Genomic DNA, 14778 nt, shown 5'->3' on the forward strand with positions numbered 1-14778 from the left:
ACTCTAGGACTGGTAGGTATCTCGTTGATCTGTAATCATTCCAGGTTTTTCCTGGGAGTTGTACTGAGATCCCACTACTGTGCTGAAGTTTGTCTACGACTTTAGATCAAGCTTGGATCATCTGGCTCAATAATAATAGGCTGCATTCAAGTTATGCTCCAGATTTACAGTTAGAACAAAGACTATTGTCAGCATGTGAATGCTGGTAACTTTCTTGTGCCTTTCCCTAACTTCAGACATGTGTTGAAAGGATGGATGTGTTTCTCCAGAGTTCTCTGGAGCAGCTAGTCTTATTACAATGCTGAGAAACATTTGATATGACTTTAAAAGAAAAAATAATGGTTCAGTTAACTGTAAACACGGTAACTGAGTTTAGCACTGGGCCACAGGTACTGAAGCGAAGACCTAAGCAGATGCATGGATTTGGGTATAAATCAGCTGCTCTGAATGCAGTGAAGATGTGTCTGCAGCTCACTGATGTGTTACTGCTGAACTACAATATTTGCTTACAAACACTTAGTGTTAAATTACTGAAATAATTTAAATACTGTTTACTGGAAAGTTTATTACGGAAGTATATTTAAATCTGAAGCAGTTTCATTATCAGATTTTGTTTGATTTGGAGTACAGTGGTAGATCTTGCAATTGTAATAAGATGTTTAGCAGAAATACAAGTAGTAAAGCTATATGTGAAGGGCTTTTTTGTTCACCCCTGTGAATTTGTCTTGCATCTTTGTACTCTCACCTAGAAGCTACTGTTGATCTTCTGTTCTCACATCATCTTTACCCTCCTTTAGCAGTTTATCCTTTGCTCCCTCCTCTTACTGACTGGGCAAGAAGCACTGAAAAAATATGTTTCAGCTGAAACTTATCAGCTGTTTTGCTGACTGGTACGTAAGTGCTGATTGACTAGATGGTAGGCCAAATGTAACAGGTTGTTGTTGGACCTACGTAGTAATCTTTCCCTCAGGCACAGCACTAACTAATGTCCGTCTTTTTCATGTAAGGTTTTTTTTCCTCTTTTTTTTTTTTTGAGCCTTTTCATGTTTACTGTTACTCGTCAACAGAATCTGTTATTGGGAGGGACTAACTTGAGGAATACTCAATAATACTCAAGGAAACTTTTAGCTATCTTAGCCATATTAGACTTGTAGAATGCTTCTAGGAATGTTATTATGCTGTCCAGTGTAATAGGAGAGCAGTTTTGAAAGCAGACATTTCAGAAAAGTTTTTCAATAATAAACCTTTTTATGCTTCAGATTGTCAGGCTTGTTCATTTCATAGAGTGAAATGAGGCAGTGTGAAACTAACAGGTTGAAAGACAGGAGATTTAGATGTGAAAATCCAGGATCTAGGCTGCGTTTTTTAAATCTGATTTAAAATGAAGTCCTTCTCAACCTTTAATATGTATGCTGATTTTAAAATATTAGTTATTTAAAGGTTTAAATATAGGCTTTATTTTATCTAGCTTTTAAACTCTTCAAAGTGAAGAATTTACAAGACTGACTAGGCAGTGATGTGAATTATACGAGTTATGTTTATGAAAGCAGAATGGTAGATTTGAAATATAATCAGGAAGGCATATGGTACTAATGGGTATGCTTCATGTATCCATGTGACCAGATTAAAAAGTGCTTCAGGCCTCTCCTTGCTGCATAGTCTCACTTGTTCCTATTCAGGAAGAGAAGAATCATTCATTAGCACTTATGGCAAGGTGGTTAAGTCATTAAATTTTTTTTCAGAGTGTGTGTAATATTGATGTGTCAGAGTGGACTATATAGAAGATTACCTGAGATTCCAAAATTCTTCTGAAAATTATATTTGCAGTGTTTCTGACTGCATTTGTTGTTGCTGTTGTTATTTGCTTTCAAATTGCAAAACAAAACCCCTGTTTCTGTAAAGGTTATGTTCAAGCCTTTCTGGCACTGAAGAAAATAGCTTTTGATGGGAAAACAAAACAGCCCAGATATTTTGTATGGTGAGTATCTTTAGTAATAAAGCTGTTGGTTGGTATAATTGGGTGGTTAACATTGAGGTCTTTTTGTGAACTAGATGAAAGAGCTTGGTATAATGAGCTGTTATAGTTACTGTAGTAAGATGTAAATATACTTCATAGAATTTGAGAAAAATATTTTCCTATTCAGTGTAAGAGATAAATGGTATTGCTTTTATGTTGGATTTGTACATCCACACAGGTCTATGTGCTTTTTGTTTGCGTTTATGACATCATTAAGTTTGGTAACTTCTGAATATCAGGTTTGATTGGTGGGTTGTTTTGGGGAATTTCCTAGGCAGTAGTGGAAGGAACTGTGTTGGTCTTTTTTCTTCTCTTTCTCTCTCTTTCTTTTTTTTTTTTTAACCCACTTTTCAGTTAAGTTAAACTCAGTGTTACGTGCAGCCTCAACATCCATTTGGCAAAGATGTGACATCATTCATTTCTGGAGTTGGTCACAAATAAAACTAACTTTTTTAGATGATGCAGTGGAAATGTTCTACCATAGCCACTCTTACTCAAATCTGCACAGCTTTCCATCAACTTTAAGATATTTACATTTTTTTTTTGAAAAACATTGTCCAGTTAGAGAATAATGGTGGGGTAATGGGCAGTACGCAGAGCTAGCATGGAACACAGCAGTATGTAGAACCCATTGTGTTGGGGTAGTTGTAGAACAGTTTATTATTGGGTAGGAAAGTGGGGACATGGCATAGAAGGGAGCATATGGAACATTTGAGATGGCAATAGGGGTTTCTGGCAAGCCAGAGATGTGAGATATGCACAGAAAACTAGTAGTATGATAGAGAAGGAGATATGCCCGATAGCCTGAGGAAAAAGCAAGAGCTTAACCCAAAGAAAGTGAAAAATTGGTCCCTGCTGTAAAGGAGCCAAGTAACTGTAGGGAATCCTTGAAACAGGTGGGAATGTAATCTCCAGTTAACTTGTGCAGGAGAAGGGAGCAGAAGAGAGTAAGGAACTGCTTGTATGAACAGTGAGTTTTATCCACTCTACCAGTTGCTATTAAAAAAATGTGGTTGTGTGACTTGCAGAAGAACAAAAGTGGTAGTTTTTGGGAGATTCTTCAAGGTAGAGGTTTCTTTGTTTTGTTGTCTATCTAACTGATTTGATTTTATAACTTTGTATGTATTCTGTCTGGAGTTGTTCATGATTAGAATATGAATGTGTTCAAATAAATTTGTTTTAGAAAATGAAATATAAACATTCCATGTTATGCTTACTACTTATCATTGGTTTTGTGATGTGCTAAGATAGTGTTTACAATTCTCAGATTGTGATTTTCCAAAACTAAAAAAACAACAAATAATCGAGGAAAACATTTGAAGTCTCTCACTCAAGATACTGGTGTACTTCTTTCCCTTCATGATGGTAAAATACAATAAAAAAAAAAAGACCTGGCATTTCTTTTCCCATATCTAATTTTCTTCTCTATACTAGAATTTAAGATCTTAAATAGCTTTTGCTAAACTTCAGTTGCTAACGTTTAATGGGTACGTTCTTTAATAGAGGATTACTTAAGGTATATACAAAGGTATTTGATAGTGATAGAATAGCAAAAGATTTGTTATGGTCTTGAAAGTCCTCTGTTTTCACCCTGATGCGCCGTAGGAGAGTGCTGTAATTCAGATAGCTTGTGTAGTGTCAAAGGGAGTAAAATGAACCTAAGTTGTTTGAATTGGGAGACTTGGAAAAGACAAGATTATTGACACATACAGTGGTACTATCATTTGTTAAATATACTTAACCTAGATAAGAATATAGCATAAAGAATCTCTACTTATTGTTAATCTTAATGTTGTTCCATGCAGCATCTTGTACAAATTACCGGTTCCCCTGTAAAATTGCACTAAAGTCCTTATTTTGATCATTAGAGTTTATTGTGCTGTAATCATACCTTAGATTCCAAATATAAAAAATCTTAAAGGTGCAAAGAAAGTATTTTCATTATATACACAGTAAAAAGAGATGTAAACTTTTTTTTCTTTTGAAATAAATCTACTTGTGGCATGTCTTTAAGTAGACATCCTTAAGTTAACTTGCATGCCATGTTGTAGCTTAGACAACTTGTACAAGTAGTAGTTAATTCAGTGTCCAGCAGAACAGGAATCAGACCTTAATTTATGACCTTCCTATTATGAATTGAGTCAATTAGTGGACTCTACTTTGCTGGTTTCTCTGCTTTTGGTGCCTGGTTAATACTTGAAGTAGCAACTATTCACTGAGGTATGAATAGGCAAAGCTGCCACTTCATAGAATGCTATCCTATGTACGTATTGTTATTGCTAAATTCAACCTAACATGATGGTAACTGAAACTGAAGGGGTTTTTTAGTCTTTTCTGGGAGTTTTGCACCTTTCTCTAGTCATTTTGTCTTCTGCTCGTTTTCCGAGTTTTGTATTCTGGGGGTGGGGGTGAGGGAAGGTATCCTGAGGATGGGAGAATGGGAGGGTAATAGTTGTAGCGGGTGGAATTTCCTTGACACCGTGCCTCAAGGCCGTTAACTTCCCGTGCTGATAAGACTACTTCGTATTGATTACAGTTCTCAGAATGGAAAGCACAGTTAAAAAAATAAAAGTAATTCTGGTAGTTTTTTAATGGCTGAATGTGTTTCTTCTGTGCTTCTCTTAAACTGTGCTAGTAAACATACTGTTTTATCAGTAAAGATTGAAAATTATGAACCACTTGTTGCCATTCCCTAACTTTTCAAAGAGATTATCAAGTTGAAGATAATGTGGTTCTCAGAAATGGAAGTCAGTTTTATTTGTATCTTTAAGGCAGAACCACTTACAGTTTCTTGATTTGTGTAATGCTTTTGCATATGTAGTCTTTGTGCTGTCATATCACAAGGCATGCACGTTTAACCTGCTCTGCTCTCTCACTGCTCTTCTTGGCAGATAGTTTGGCATTCCAAGTTTCTCTTATTGTGTAATCTGTTCTTCTGTATGCTACAAATCTCCCAATAACCTGGGTTTGTGTCATGTAAATATTATGAGCCCAAATATTCTAGGACCAACCATCTAAATAATCAAAGTAAGTGATCCAGGAGAGTGGAAACAGCTCTAGAGAGGTGGTGATTCATAACACACTTTCTCAGTCTTGTTTTGTTTCCTGTGCATGTTTGTTATTTTAAGTTCCTTTAATTTCTCTATCTTGAAGAGCTTTTCTCTCTTCCCCTGGTTTTATATTATCAATCTGAAGTGTTTGCAGTGTTGTTACCTTTTCTAGGTATTTATACGTAATATAGACAAAGCTTTACTCTAAAATAAGCTGCTGCTTCAAAAAGAATTTCAAAACAAGTTTTTTAATGTTGTCACTTGTCATGCTGTGTAAAATTCTCTCCCTTCACTGTTTTATTTTCTACTACATGGATTTCTTAGTCATATAACTATATAGATACTCAATAAGGAGTTTAGAAAACTTTTAAAAAAGGTTGACTTATGAATACTTTTTGAATCTTGTTAATTTTGAAAAGTTTTTGTTAGAATAACTTGATCTGTGTAAAGCGTAGGTTTGACTTAAAAAAAAAATATGTGTAAGTGATTCAGAAGCACATGTGCTTCCAGTTGGGTGGGTGCTTTCTTAAATCATGCATTCCTGGAAATCATGGTCTTTTTCCTTTATGTATAAGTTGCCTTAATGTTGCTTTTACTTATTTAAAAAGATAAGAATGTGAAGGTGCTTCTGCAAAATGCTATACCACCAAACTCTGCTATTTTCCTTTTCTGTCCCTCCTAACTTTTTAGTATTATATCTCTTGCTTGCTAGGTTAATTCTCCCTCATTTTCACAATAACTTTGCTGACATATGCAATTTTTGCCTATCCCATTTTTTCTCCCTTGCCTCTGAAGAGCCATGGAGACAGTTGTGTTGTCTGATATTAGGGGACTGTGGATAGGAGCTGCAAGCGCAGATGTGAACAGAAGGTACTGCCTTTAAAACACAGCGGTGGACTTTCACTGCATGTAGTTCTGGCTTATTGTTTTGATCCAGGTATTCTGATTTCTTGTTGCCATGTGAATTATCTTTCTCTTTGGCAGCCGTTTAGTGTTCTGCAAACTGTTTTTTTGTTCTGTTTTTGGTTTTATGGTGTTTTATCTGCGTATGCTATTTTTTTTTTTCTTACTGGTGGTAGATTTTCCTGAATTCAGAAACTGATCGTTATCAGTCATGAAATTTTTTTGGATACTTCCTATTTAATTTAAAGACAAATGGTTTTCTCAGAAAAATCATCAAAAAAACCCCTCAGAAGTGCTGGTAGCCAAAGTTATTTTCTGTCTGCTTTGAAGATTCTCTTTGGATTACTTGCTGGTTAGATGAAAAGAAACTGTAGGAGCTCTAAAACATTATGGCATTTCCATGCCACAATCAAACTACATCCATTAAAATAAAGCAAAATGTTTTGCCTGTGGAACGTTTGCCTCCAAACGTTTGGTTTGGAGAATTAAATTGAAAAATCACAGGAATTTAGTAGTAGGAGTATATCTGTTACCAATGTGGATGCATCATAAAATACTAAATTCACCAAAGATGGGGGGAAGAACAAAAAAGATCAGGCAAGTGTTAAACTTTTCTACTCTGTTGCTAGCTCATAGTGGTCACTCGTGTTTTGTGAACTCTCTGTTTTTCTTCATATCTGTTTTAATCTCACTTTTAAACTGGTGTGATCCTTTGGAGAACATAAAGCAAAGATTAATTTAAATCTGCTTGGACACCTGTGTATAGTCGTGTTGAGCACTGCATTTTATTGCATACTGGTACCCTGATGCAGATGTTCTGATAGTAACTTTGTAAAGAGGTTGGCATTAAGTTCTGCTTAATATTCATTGAAGGTCAGTGAAAATTAAATCTTAATACAAAAACATACAAATTTTTTCTTCTTCTGCTTTCATTTAGGAACCAGTGTAGCAAATTCTGTTATTAATCAGTTGTAGCAAGTTCAGCTGTACTATTGAAAGTGTTAGCTCTTAGAAACAACGTTTGTCCTACTTCAGTTTATAACAGCCTTCATATTGTTGGGTGGGACATAAAAAAGTAAAAGTTAATCATGTGGTACTTCTTGGAGAAGAAACAATGGCTGCCATGTTTGAAGGGATGGAGATTTTATTAAAAAAGAATAAATAAAATTCCTAGGAGAGATGGAGGAGCTCCTTATCAATGATGGGAACTCAGGATTGATAATTTGCTCACTTTCATGCTCTGTGGATTTATCTTTGCTCGATCATTGATTGCATTAGGAAGTAGTGAGTGTAAATCACTTTGAATTTGATAGCATCAAAAAACTGTAAAACTGTTAGGTAGCCTGTTGTTTTTGTGGAACTAGTCCATTGGCCAGAGCCATACACCGGAGTTTTCCACCCCTTGTCTTGGAAAGGAATATAAAATTAAGTAATGGGGAAACTTGTGAAGTTTTTGTTTTCTCTCCTGACTTCTCCTAGTGAAACAAAAATAATGAGGTGCTGGGGTATGTCATTACGCATGTCACTTTTTTATTTTTTATTTTCCTTTCAATTTTTATTCTCTTTTGACTTGGTATTTGTAATTGACTGATTGCAGTTTATACTCTTTGTTTTCTTTTTGGGATTAGTAGCTAGTTGTGATTTGGTGTTCCATGTCCTAAAAGGTTTTCTGTTGTATTCTAGGTTTTAACCCTTGAAGTTGCTGTAAGAAACAACTGTAATTCACAGTGTTTCCATTATTCTGAGTTTGTTTTGTTTTAAGCTTCCCTCGTGGATTTGAACAATGTAGCTGAAGCTCCATGTGGAAATGACAGTGTATTTAATTTCATTTTAGTAAAAGCTAAAAAAACCTAGCAGTGTATTTTTTTATGCTTAAAATATTCACCTACTTCCAGTGAGGTTCGTAGTATTTGGATTATCGAATGTTAATTATGCTTTCATCTAGTCGGAGGCAATCTTCTGTGGATTTGATGCTTTATGACTAGATTATCACTGCGTACTTTCGAAGAAACTGTTTCTGAAGATTCCTCACTTGCATTAGTGTAGCGTGCAGCTTGATGGCTACTCGGTAGTGTTGGTTTTAGCAACCCTGCAACGTGTGTTCACTGAAATCTCTGCTAGTTTTTAATTTGGTGTGTTAGAAGATGAGGTTGTTTATTATAGGGTCTCTCACAGTCGTTTCCCTTGGTATTAGCTGAAATCAGCTGGGTCCCTTGCTTACCTAGTGAACATCTGGGGACTGGAAGCTAAGCATTCTCGGTGGAGCTACTCTAACTCTGAAATGAGCTCCTGTTGATCAGACTGAAGTAGTGCTTGTTGACCCTCAAGGGCATGGTATAAGGCCCATCTGTTAGGTCTGAAATTTGCCTGAGGGAAGGTTACTTCAGTTAAGGTCTAGAGGGAGTATGTTTAGCAGACATTAAAAGTATAATAGCAAATTGATTGGGCTTTTGTGTGTGTGTTTGGTCCGTGTCTCTACTACTGCTTCAAGTGGGCAATTGCTAATGTGGGCTCATGGAAAGTAAAAATGAAATTATGCTGTTCGTTTGTTTTTATTGATATTCCTTCTAAACTCCTACTGTTTGTTGTTCTGAAAGAATAACAAAAAAAGGGAAAGAAAAAATTTTGGGCATTCCATTTATTAAATTCAATGGAAAGGATTACTTGCAGTAGTGAGGAAATTGATCTAAGCTAAGCTAAGGACAGCTAAGCATGTGTCAGGAATGATGTGCAATACACCATTTTCTTTAATGCCTTAAATTACAGGCTCATTGTATTTTCAGTTGCATTTAACTGTACACAACAATTTCATGTCCAAATGTGCATGTGGTAAATTGTGGTTTGAAATTTGTGCATTTTAAACTGTGAATAATTTGGAGGTGTTTTTTTCCTTATAGAAAATATTCCTGTTTACATGACTCAAACAGTGGCTTAATTTTGCTCAGATCCTTAAAGGGAAAGAATAATCCAGGATTTAAAATGCTTGAAGAAGTCCCGCCCCCCTCCCCCCCCCCCCCCCCCCCCCCCCCCCCCCGAGTGAAAATGACTTGCACCTTCTTCTAAGTTTTTGGCTAATATTTTTTATTTCAGTTTCAGGACTGTTTTTAAATACAGTTTTGACTGTATTTAACCAGCAAGACACATGGTTCACATGCATGTATAGTTTGTGCAGGTACTAACCTTTTAATATGAAAGTGATGCTAAAAAAATCTTAAATCATCTTGATTATGAAGACATATTATTTTTAGCTACAGGTAAAGTACGTACAGGTGAAAATAAGACCTAAAATAGTGCCTTTGAGGTAATGATTCTTCTACTTACCTTGCATTAATGTTGTTGCCTAATGAACACAGTTTAAATGTCAGTATCGTTTCAAAGCTGTTGGTCTCTCGGTAGCGGGAAAAATTGTAGAAGGAGGGAAAAAGTTCTTGCTCTTCTTAGAAGATTCTGTGTTTTCAGTTCTACATTGCTGTGTTTGCCAATGTTTGTAGACTTGGTAAAATGAGGTGTGGTCTTCATAAGGTATTTTAGAAAGGCGTTCAGTTCTTGCCGCTAAAGTTGTGATTTTTTTACTTCAGGTTGATTCTGGTGCTCGGATTAGGATGAAAGCAGGGATAACATAAGATCGAAGACTATGTTGTGCTTGCTATAACAGTTTTAAATTTTAGTAATTAGTCAGTCTTTTGAATGGTGCTTCTTAAAAACAGCTATTGTGTATGCAGGCTCTCTCCAGCAGTGACTGTTTTTGATGCACTATTGTTTGGGATGACCCCCGAGTTGAACTCTCTGAAACTCAAATGTCTAATGTTCTTCATCAGGCCATGGTCTATAGATCCATTACAATGGAGCTGGAGCCTGTTACAGCTTGGGAGCAAACCCAGACCTGTCTGTCACTAGCAATAGGGGAATGCCACAAGTGCTTAAGTTCTACTCGTGTCATTCTGCTTTGATAGTGGCAGCCAGGATTTAAACAGATCTCCCGTCTGGGGAAAAGGGGCTTAGAAAAAGGCAGGAAAACTTGCTTTAACTTAATTAGCTAAAATTTGTTTCAGTGTTTTTGTTTTGTTACCAGTAGTTTGCCAGAACATTTGTTTTCCTTACTTTGTTCTGTTTCCTCCTCTTTGATACACATTATTACTTTCCCACTTAGAGGCTTTGTGGATTTCGGATGAGAAAGCAGAAGGAGGTAACTTCCATTACTACCTTCCCTTTGTTAAGGAACTTTTCCCTCTTTTTGATCATTCCAAGCAGATAAAAAGGTTGGATTGAAAAGCCCCATTCATAGATTGAGAGATGCACAGACAGTATTTTAGTAGGCCAGCCTGTCTTGGGCTGAGTTGACGTGCTTTTGCTCATTTGGTCAGGAAAAGAGTCAACTAGATAAAATGGTGGAGTGTGTGCACACATCTTGCCTGCTTGTATGTCCTGCCCTCACACCCTTTATGAAATCCCAAGAAACAAAAAAAGCGGGTGTATCAGCAGGTCTAACAAAAACAGTGTTGCAGTTGAGTCTTTGCAGACTTAGCAACAGCCACAGCTCTGACTATAGAATTTATCATCCTCTTTCTGCTTCATCTTGAAATAGCAGGTCAAGGGCAAGAGACCTTCCAAGTCAGTGTCTTCTCTGATGCTATATATGTTACAGACTTTTCTCTGAAAAGATCCCTGATATTTTCTCAGTGTATGGAACACTGGAAAAAACATACACATGCTTCAGCTGCACAGGGCACTATGGCAGAGAGGAAAGATGTTGCTGTCTTTCACAGATTGTCTTTGCAGCCTTTACCTCTTTCCTAGGTGACCCAGAACTCAATAAGTGAGAAAGACACAAACTAATTCTAGCCTGTCAGTACTGTGAGGCACCTGATCACCTGAAATGTGTTGGTTCTGGAGGCACAGAAGAGAAAACAAACAAACAAAAATCATTTTACGTGTTTAATTAATGGATTATTTCTAGAGAAAGAATGTGTCAGGGCAGCAAGTTTCTCTTGCATTTTGGTGGAGCCTATCAAGAGAACCATCAGAAAACAGTGATCTCTTGTGTGACTCCCAGCCATTTTGTTTTATAAGCAGGTTGGCTATTTCTCCAGTAGGTTCTGATACAGAAATATTCATCTGTAATTCTTAATGTCTTACAGTAAGTTCTTTAACTAGAGGAAGGGGAGGCATTCCCTGTTAAATAAAACACTGATCTGTTACCATTCACTTGGATTTGAGTTACATTTTTTTTCCCATTCTTACACTATATCTTTAATAGATTATAGAATCATAATGCAGTGTAGCACTTCATCCTCAGTTTCCAAGAAATTCTATATACTGCTACTTGGTTTAAGTGCTGTGGGCAACCTTTTTTTATTCCAGTTCCTCTGATACTAAATTTTGAAATCGTGTATGCAATTCTAATCTGTTAGCCCTTAGCAAACACTTAGGCTATTAGGACGAAACCAAGCAAACATTTTACTATAACTAAATCAGCTTTCTAAGTGCTACTGGTTTCTCATGTCATTAATAACCCTACTTATCAGAAGATCTTTTGCTGGATCAGTATTACTAGTTGACTTTTACATATTTTTCTGCAAAAACAAGAGTAATTTTCTACAGGTAGGATAGCAAAAAAAAAAAAAGCAAGCATTGCTTAGGCTGTAAGATTAGAGACCTGGGTTTTTGTGTCATAAGGTAGTCATACTGCATTGCATCTGCAGTGTGAAATAAACTGTCATGCTACAGGTTCATCAATTTGAAGTTTTTTTCATCTCTGCTTAGAGAAATTAACCAGATTGCATGCCTGTGAAGCGGAGAAACCACACACATGTGCATGAGTGCACACTTCTCTTCCCCCCAATTCTTTCACAGAACTTGTTATGGGCTATGTTTTCTCATTGCATTCCCACTTAAGACCAGACTGTAAAACCAGGGAACCCTTGAGAGAACTATGCTAAATAGTCCTGTGTAGTCTGTCCTTGTGGTCACTAGCACCATACCTCTTAGTTGTAAATTTTTTTATGCCTGGTTTTGGTGTTTTTGAGAACAGTGCTAATGCTGACAGTGGATGTAGAAACTCAGACTGATGGTAAATAGCTTGGAAGTTTGAGCTCTTACAGTAAGTACTGTACTTTGGTACCTTTCAAGTGTGAAAAGGTTAGAGTTACTTATCGACGTGAAATGGTCTGGGGCAGCTATTGCATGAGTATCTGCAGTGCTTTGCCATCCTTGGTGAAGCACCTTCCTGTTGGAACCACTGATCTGTGTAACATTACTGTACACAACAGAAGTGGTCAGGCTATGTGCCATCTTGTATGCATTTGAACCTACTTCTTAGTACTGATTTTGAGAAAACTGTATTTGGATAACTCAAAGTAAGGTGTGTGTGGGGTCGCATTTATTTATTCAGTTTTCCTATCATTCTGTTGGTAAACTTTGCTTTCATAACACAGTTTTACAGATTTTACATTTGGGGATAACTTTTGGCTTAGGCATCATCTGACGAAGGAGGGGATGTCAGTCCCTTGGTTGCATCTATTGTGGACCTGGCATGGTGGAAAAATTGTAGTTGCTTGCAATGTATTTTGCACTTAAAGCTTCTGACAATTTCTTAGAGGGATCCTAGACTACTATTACCAGTAGTTAGTAATTGTTAACACTGTTGAGACCGGTAGCCTCAGCTCAGTGCTAGTTGCATTTTCTTGGAAGATTCTAGTGAATATAAAATAAAGTTTTTGGGAAAGGCAGCAATATGTAACAGATTCAAACCCGTATCTATAGGCATCTGTAGGCCACCTTTTCTTTTTGTCATGAAAGGAACGGAGAATACTTTGCGGGGGCGGGGGGGGGGACGGTGGTGGAGGTGGGGCGGTATCATGGAAAGCTGTGTGTGTATTCAAGGTGTAGAAAAGGGAAGAAAATAAAAGTAGTGGGCACATGGAAAAATGCTGTGTAGCAGCAAAGAGCCTGTATGATTTTCGTGGGTTGAAGTCATACCTTATAAACTGTTAGATTTTTTTTTTTTAAAGTTGGGAGGTTTGTGGGGGCGGAAAGCGTGTGGCATTTGTGTAGCATTTAGGAAGTATGTATTTGATATACTTTAATAAAGCAAAAAAACTTGAGAAGGTTGCTAAAACTTTCTTTCTTACTTGGAAAGCAAAGGCCTGAGAATAATGATCAGTTTTAATAATAGGAGACTAACGGGTTGGAAGAAGATTTTTAAGGAATCTGTGCTTGAGATGTGGTAGTCAGCATTTTCATAAATGCTACCTTGCTGGTATCTCTCAGATCAGAATTTGATCATGAAACCAAATTAGTTGGGCTAGTTAAAACTAAAGCTTAACTGGAAAGCATTGCTAAAGGGAATCTGTTATTTGATTAAGGCAAGATATTTCATATTCATAAATGCAGTGGAATCCACATGGTGGGTGAGGGGTGGAAATCTAAAGAATGCAAAAATCTATGGTGATTTCAAAATCTATCACAGGAAAAAAACTGCTAGCGGAGTAGTGATTAAAAAAGATACAGGCAACATAAGAAATTACTCTTAAAGGCTGTCAGAGCAAAAGAGCAAACATACTAATGATATCTTCAGATTTTGAATAATGGTGTAGTTTTTGTTTCACCCTTCTCAAAATGTGTAATAGAACAATAATGGGTATGTAAACTGTGATGGTCAAAAATATGGAACCACACCTGTACTTTTAAAAGCAGAATGCTTTAGCATAGTAATTATGTGCAAGAGGTGGGGGAGAAAAGGGATATGATAAAAGTTAGAAAATTATAAATATTATGTAGAGATGAATAGGAAATTATTATTTTCTTTCTTTAAAGTAATGTAATTAGATATTTTTTCCTTTGCACTTTGCTTAGAAGAACATGTAAAGATACCTATGTAAAAGTTATTGCTGCATACTGGGCTGTATGAGCAAAAGTGTATCTATACAGTCAATGGAAGTGATTCTTCACCTCTACTGGGCACCATTAAGACTATATCTGGATTACTGTGTGCAGTTTGGGACTCAATGCAGATACTCACATACTGGAGAGGATCTGGTGGAGGGTCTTCAAGATGGTTAGGAAGCTGAAGCAAATGCCATATATGGAGAGGCTGAGAGTTTGGGTTTCTTTAGTTTTAGGATAAGAAGGACAGGGTTATTCCTATTTTCATTGACCTGATAGGGAGGCCTAGCAAAGGAGGAGCCAGAGTCATCTAAACTCTACAGCTGCCAAGGATGAGAGGCAACAGGCAGAAGTTGCAACACTGGAAATTCTGATGAGGTGTTGGGAAATTTTCCCCTTCCCCCACAACAAGGTTAATCAGACATTGGGAAATTGTTCAGAAAGGTAGCAGAAACTCCAGCCTTTGAAAACACCCATTAATGACTTGGATGGACAAGACCACAAGCAATCTCATCTCACTTGCTCCTGTTTGAGCAGGAGATTTGACCACCTAATACTCTGAGATCCTCTCAAAGATGAGCTGTTCTGGGTAACACCGTGGCTTTGTGGAAGGCAAAACCATACAGGTCCTAAAAGGCAGTGAGCAGGTTCACAAGGCAAAAAAAAGTACATTAGTAGCTATTTAATGTTTATCCAGGAAGAACATCCATCTGTCTCCATACCATTTGCTTATATATGGAAGGAGCACACTCTGCCATTTTTTTTTCTGGTCCAGTTGATACTTGGCTGTGTATCTGCCAAGATACAGAGAAGAATGTCTCATGAAAATCAGTCCTGCTGATCAGTCCTGGCCCTGCTGGTCACATATTCCCACTGCTGCTGTCTTCTTTAGCAAGTTTAAAAACAAACAAACAAAAAAAACCC

General features: G+C 37.0%; 1 protein-coding gene across 8 annotated transcripts in view; it reads left to right on the forward strand.

The window, feature by feature from the left end:
- The window catches only part of AEBP2 (AE binding protein 2), a 50691-nt gene that overhangs the window by 4270 nt on the left and 31643 nt on the right, over nt 1-14778 (forward strand). The gene's annotated exons all lie outside the window — the stretch shown is intronic.

This window comes from Larus michahellis, chromosome 1 (genome assembly GCF_964199755.1).
Source record: "Larus michahellis chromosome 1, bLarMic1.1, whole genome shotgun sequence".
NCBI lineage: Eukaryota > Metazoa > Chordata > Aves > Charadriiformes > Laridae > Larus > Larus michahellis.